The 7,151-nt window shown below is 45.2% G+C and overlaps 1 long non-coding RNA gene across 1 annotated transcript; it reads left to right on the forward strand.

The window, feature by feature from the left end:
* The first annotated feature begins 431 nt into the window (after positions 1–431).
* Positions 432–4,894, forward strand: LOC122236947. The gene is made up of 3 exons (XR_006215126.1): positions 432–1,481; positions 3,357–3,491; positions 4,504–4,894. It is a non-coding gene; the product is annotated as an uncharacterized LOC122236947 (long non-coding RNA).
* The last annotated feature ends 2,257 nt before the right edge of the window (positions 4,895–7,151 follow it).

Genomic DNA, 7,151 nt, shown 5'->3' on the forward strand with positions numbered 1-7,151 from the left:
ACCTCATTCAAAGGAGGACCCAAAGAACAGACCTATGCCCAGATCAGGAAGAATTGAAATGAATGTGCCAACTGAGGTGTAGTAGTTTCCTACCGCTGCTGTGATAAGTTACCACCAACTGTGTGGCTTAAAACACGAAGTGGCTCATTATCTTACAGGTCCGCAGGTCAGAAGTCCACAAACCAAGGTGTTGGTAGGGCTGGATCCTTCTGGAGGCTCTAGGAGAGAATCCGTTTCCCATCTGTTCCATCCACATTCCTTGGATTGTGGCCTCTTCCTCCATCTTCAAAGCCAGCAGCTTGAAGGTCCTTCTCTGACCTCTTTGTCCATTACCACACCTTCTGTGACTCTGACCCTCCTGCCTCCCCTCTGTGAGGTCACTGCCATTGCACTGGGCTCACCCAGACAACCCAGGGCAATCTCCCCAGTTCAAGACCCTTCATTTAATCACATCTGGAAAGTGCCTTGTGTTAGGTAAGGTCTCTGGACAGGGAGCTTTAGGCACAGGGACTAAACTGAAAATAGAGAGGACAAGAGAAGGGTTACAAACTGATTGCCGAGGTCCCTTGACCTTCCCCCCACCACCACCTCCCAAGACCACAGGCAAGATGGCGGCCATCCTCCAGCAGCTGGGTGGCACGCATTCTCTGGGAAATCTGCCCAGCATAGAAAAAGGAAACCTGTGGGTGTGAGGAGGTGAAGGCAAGGACACAATGATGCTCAGCCTTGACAAGCAGCCAAGCCTCCCCCCTGCGTTCAGAACTGCCAATCAGCGCTTTCGTGCCTCTTTCTACAGTAAGGTCGGGTAGCCAAGGAGCACGGGACCTTGGCCAAGGCAAAAACAGCTGAACAGAGAAGTGTGAGGCCACCCGCAGGAAACCACAACTCGGTGACAGGGAAAAAAATCCCCTCCCCCAAACATCAGCATCCTCAGAGAAGAGAAAGTATTGCCTCCACAAAGTAAGAATCAGGCGGCATTTTCTTAATCCAGATAACAAAAATAGAGTCCTGGGAAGTTAAAAAACACGAGAGTAGGAGTGGAAGATGGCATAGAAAGCCTGAAAGATACAGTAGAGGAAATATCCCAGAAGGCAAAGCAAAAAGACCAAGACACGGAAGTTAGAGAGAAATGATACGTAACGACAGGACCAAGGCAGGAAGGAGTTCCGCTTCCAAGTGCCGGGGGTTCTAGCAAGAGAACAGAGAAAACAGGGGAAGAGAAAAAGTCGATACAATGTCCCAGAGCCCACGACAGAGGACACTAGTTGTTAGATGACAGGGCTCCTCTGGGTACCCCGTGCCACAGGCGGACATCGACCCCACCGATGAACATTGTCACCAAATTCTAGGTTACTAGGAAACAAGGAGAAGCAGCTAAAAGCTAGTGAGAACACGCAGAAGTTTTCATCTAACAGCACAACGACCAGAGAATGGCATCACACTTAGGTCCTCGGGGACGTGGGAAACACAGCGACACGGAGGTGATTACAGTAGACCTCATTATTCCCAAGTTCAGTATTTGTAATTTACCTGCTGGCTCAAATTTCACACTGAAATCAATACTCGACACGTTTTCCTGGTCATTCAGGGACATGCGCAGAAGGGCAAGAAACTTGGGTCTTGGGACAGCACCTTCCCAGCTGACGTCAAGCAAACCAAGGCGATGTTCTGCCTCCTCAATTCTGCCCTCATTCTCTGAGCAAGGGTCTTCATGGTCTGTTTTGTGCCACGTTTTACACACTGTTTGTGGCTTTTGTTGGTGATTTCAAACTGTTCATTTTTTTTAATGTTTATTTATTTTAGGGGAAAGAGAAAGAGTGTGTGTGTATGTGAGAGAGAGAGAGAGCAGGGGAGGAACAGAGAGAGAGAGAGAGAGAGAGAGAGAGAGAGAGAGAGAAGCCCAAGCAGATTCCATGCTGCCAGCACAGGGCCCCATGAAGGTCTCAATCCCATGAACCATGAGACCATGACCTCAGCCAAAATCAAAAGTCAGACGCTTAACCCACTGACCCACCCAAGCACCCCTCAAACTGTTTAAAACAGCCCCCAAAAATACAAAGCAAAACCACACTCAGATATCACCTCAACACCAGTCAGAGTGGCCAAAATGAACAAATCAGGAGACTATAGATGCTGGAGAGGATGTGGAGAAACAGGAACCCTCTTGCACTGTTGGTGGGAATGCAAATTGGTGCAGCCGCTCTGGAAAGCAGTGTGGAGGTTCCTCAGAAAATTAAAAATAGACCTACCCTATGACCCAGCAATAGCACTGCTAGGAATTTACCCAAGGGATACAGGAGTACTGATGCATAGGGGCACTTGTACCCCAATGTTTATAGCAGCACTCTCAACAATAGCCAAATTATGGAAAGAGCCTAAATGTCCATCAACTGATGAATGGATAAAGAAATTGTGGTTTATATACACAATGGAGTACTACGTGGCAATGAGAAAGAATGAAATATGGCCTTTTGTAGCAACGTGGATGGAACTGGAGAGTGTGATGCTAAGTGAAATAAGCCATACAGAGAAAGACAGATACCATATGGTTTCACTCTTATGTGGATCCTGAGAAACGTAACAGAAACCCATGGGGGAGGGGAAGGGGAAAAAAAAAAAAAGAAGTTAGAGTGGGAGAGAGCCAAAGCATAAGAGACTCTTAAAAACTGAGAACAAACTGAGGGCTGATGGGGGGTGGGAGGGAGGGAAGGGTGGGTGATGGGTATTGAGGAGGGCACCTTTTGGGATGAGCACTGGGTGTTGTATGGAAACCAATTTGACAATAAATTTCATATATTAAATTAATTAATTAATTAATTAATTAATTAAATAAATAAACAAAACAGCCCCCAAGCAGGGGCAACTGGCGGGCTCAGTCGGTAGAGCATGTAACTTGATCTTGGGGTCATGGGTTCGAGCCCCACGTTGGGCACAGACATTCCTTAATAAAATTAACAATGAAACGGCCCCAAGCAAAGTGCCGAAGCGACGTCTAGTGCTCTACAGGCAGGAAGGCTGTGACATCCTTAGAGAGAACATTGGTGTGTTGGGTAAGGTTTGTTCAGGCATAAGTAACAATGCTATTGTCAGACTTCAGTGCTAACGAATCGACAATATATGTTAAATAAAATGTCTTTAAACAGAAGCACACATAAGATTATGCACTGATGAAAATATCATAAGCAGAGGCTCAAGAGACCCAACCTTGTTTTTCGCCTAGGAGCTCTGTAATTCAACGGTTACGATAACTATAGAACACAACTACAGCAAATAATAAGAATCAACTAGAATTTTAATATAGAATGGGTTTTTTATATTATAATACAATGAGATTTTTTTTTTCTTTCCGTGTATAGTTCTGTGAATTTCAACACAGGTATAGATTTGGGTGACCATCACCCCAATCAGGACACAGAATGTTTCCAGCACCCCACCATATTGGCTCATGTCACCTCCGTGCAGTCAAACCCTCCCCCTCCTGTTAAACCCTGGTAAGCACTGATGTACTTCCCGTCACTGTCACTGTCTTTTTAGAGAATGCCAGATAAACGGGATCACCGTATGGGGACGCCTGGGTGGCTCAGTCGGTTAACCGTCCGGCTTTGGCTCAGGTCATGATCTCACGGCTATTCATGAGTTCAAGCCCCATGTCGGGCTCTGTGCTGACAGAGATATCAAGACTATGAAAACATCTTTGGCAGGAGCTGGGTGGAGGGTACGAGGGTATGAAAGTTTCACAACTTTTGGGGGCTCAAACTATATCATGACAAAAGGAGGGTATAAAAACATCTCCCAAAAAGGTTTAAAAAAATTTTTTTTCAAATAGTTTCGGATTCCCACAAGAATGGGAGGGACTCGGTTTCCCTCTCCGCAAAATAAGAACTAGATCAGTAGTTTTCAAACCTTAGTGTCACAAAGAGTGTTCCAACAGCTCAGCAAATACCTGATTTGAATTTCATCTTTAATGTATAATTAACACCATTTGAAAACGGCACACCCAGATGTGTTACATGCTAACTTTTAACACACTGAGGACCCCCAGGAGGTCCGCTTTCAGATTCCGTCTTTGGAGTTCAAACTTTGGAACAAAGTGTCTCTCCCGTCATATATGCATTATATTTGAACCTCTTATAAGTCAATAATTACACAGAATGTAACGACAGGGTTTGGTTTTGTTGGAGAGCAGCGTTGAGAATTTGCCTTCGGGGCACCCGGGTGGCTCAGTGGGTTAAGCGTCCCACTTCCGCTCAGGCCAGGATCTCATTGGGTTTGTGAGTTCGAGCCCTGCGCCCGACTCTGTGCTGACAGCGCGGAGCCTGGAGCCTGCTTTGGATTCTGGGTCTCCGCTCCCTCTGCTCCTCCCCCACTCACACTCTGTCTCTCTCTCTTAAAAATAAATAAACATTAAAAAAAATTGCTTTCATTTTGCTTAAATTCAGGCCTGTATCATAATTAAAGACATGCAAATGAAATCTACAACTTAGCATTTTTTTTACCCATCAGATTGACAAAGATCAGAAATGTGATAATATCATGTGAGCAGGTGGGAGACTGGTGCCCTGACAAGTTACTGGTAGGAGCTCTACGTGGCACAACCCCGTCGGAATCGCATCAAAATTTTAAATGGCGTCGGACCCAGCCGTTCTAGTCTAGGAAAGTATTCTACAGATATACTCTCTCCTGTACCGATATAAAAACAGACACAGATATTTGTTGCAGCTTTGTTTGCAGTAACAAAGAAACTCACAAACGAACTAAATGTCCATTAACAGAAATGGTTTGAATACACTTTACCATACGTAGGTGTACAATGGACAAGTGAACTCTTCCTAAAGCAATAAGGCAGATCTGGAGCCCTACAAACCAGTGTTTCCCAAGATACATTGGCATGAACAAAAGGGGATATAGAATGTTGTTTGCATTATGGTGTCATTTGGAAAACAGAAATGGATGAGTATACATAAACTTTTTTGTACATACGTAGGAAACTTCTGAAGAACGCCCAAGAAACTGATCATAGCAGTTGCTTCCTAAGAAAGGAAACTTGGGGGCCTGAGGGAGGTTGAAGGCAACCCACTTTTCCCTGTACACTCTTTTATGCTGTTGGAGTATTTTCATGTTGATGCATTAACTATATAAAGGAGTGGGGGGAAGAAAAAGCAAGGCCTGTGTATGCTTGCTCCTCTGAAATTATCTAAGTCAATATAACTATTAAAACACAGGTGTGCCACCCTTGGTTAGGGGCCAGGCAAGACTCAAAGCCAACTCTCATCAAAATAATTGGTTGTGTAATCACCACTTAATGCACAACGGGTTGAGTCTTGAGCGGACCCCATCACAGAGGGTTTTAGCGCTTCGTTTAACTGTCCTCTTTTTCTTCGTGGACTTTTATGTTTATGTAAGGGCTGTGGCTGAATATCGCTAGTGAATCAATTTTGGGATACATTTTGCCCTGGGCCCCTTCAAAGATTTCAGATGGGCTTTCAGTGATGCGGTCAGGGGGTGCTGGTTAGAGTCACCCAAGTTGTGACTCCACACTGCGTGCCTGGACCATACGCCCTGAGATTCTGTTCCAGCGCCTTTGGGTGGTGCCTGAGCCTGTGAGTTCCCAGCAAGCTCCCGTGGAGAGTCGGAGGCGCTCTCCAGTTAGGAATCCGCCATAGGATCCAGAAAAGCAACAAAATTGCAAGCCCTACAAGCCTTATTACAGCTACTCCAGTCAGGGCCCAACCAGAAACAGAGAAGCAAACTCTGAGGATTTAGGTGTAAATTTAAAGCAGGGAATTTGATACACTCGGGATAATGGAGCCGAAAAGCCAAACCCGGGCAGTTAGGCAACCAAGAGATTAATAATGACTGGAAGCCACTACCCCTCCTCCCCAGGGATGCGGCTGGGGACAAAGGGAGAAGGGGTGTTTTCAGAGACAAGGGAGTAGTGTCACCTGGCAGAAGATGAGACCACAGTGGCCTGTCTGGGATCTGGGGCCACAGAGCGGACGCAGCCACAGCCACCAAGGTAGAGAGGTTCGGGAAGGCATCCTCTGGCTTCTCCCTTCTGTCCATTAACCAAACCCAGCGGGAAGCCAGAAGTCCTAAAAGCCTGGAAAATACAAAGGGGGGTCAGCTGCCCTGGCAGGGAGAGCTGAGCAGGGGAAGCAGACAATGGATCAGAGGACAACAGACCCAGGGCGGGGCCCCCCTCCTTTGATTAAATATATAGCCGATGCCTTGCGCCATGATTTTCTGTGCAATTGTGACAAACTCTGGGCGGAGACGTGGTTCATACAAGTGCTTTTGAAAGTACAAAGCCCTGGGTTGGCCATTCTTGTTAGCCTCTGTCTGGAAAAATAAGGGAGGTTTAAAAATATTTCCATACCAGTTACCATACAGTTTCAATGGAAATTGAAATGTTTCAATTTTCACTGGAAAATTTTTCAGAGGAAATTCTTCTAGACTCAGTCATCGTATCACACTTTTGTCTGTATGTTTCACTAAAAAGGGAAAAATGCTTTCTTCTGATGGCCCAAGGTTTGCTCTAATAGTGATCTTCCAAAGGAACTTGGATACTATCTATCCGTCCGTCACTTTTTACGTACCAGGCCCTATTGTAGATGATGAAGTAAGGAAGAAAATAAACAAAAGTTGCTGTCCTGAGAACTTACATTTTAGTGGACTGTGCACGATCGCTATAGCAAACTGTTTTTGTTAAAATGTTTACAACAGGAGGGGCACCTGGGTGGCTCAGTCAGGTAAATGTCCAACTTCGGCTTTGGTCATGATCTCACAGTTTGTGAGTTCGAGCCCCACGTCGGGCTCCGTGCTGACAGCTCAGACCCTGGAGCCTGTTTCAGGTTCTGTGTGTATGTCTCTCTCTCTCTCTCTCTGCCCTCCCTCCCTTGCTCATGCTCTCTCTCTCTCTCTCTCTCTCTCTCTCAAAAATAAATAAACATTAAAAAAAGAAGAAGAAGAAAAATGTTTACAATGGGAGAAAAAAATCGGTTACTTGAATCAATGAACTATCTTGCTAAGAGAAGGTTATCTTTGCTCATAAAACTTATGACAGTTAATCCAGTGATTATGACCTTGTTATTCTGGTTATTATTAACATTACCAGGATTTAAAAATGTATATTCTCTTAATAAGTTAAGAAA

Source organism: Panthera tigris, chromosome A3 (assembly GCF_018350195.1).
Source record: "Panthera tigris isolate Pti1 chromosome A3, P.tigris_Pti1_mat1.1, whole genome shotgun sequence".
NCBI classification, from domain to species: Eukaryota; Metazoa; Chordata; class Mammalia; order Carnivora; family Felidae; genus Panthera; species Panthera tigris.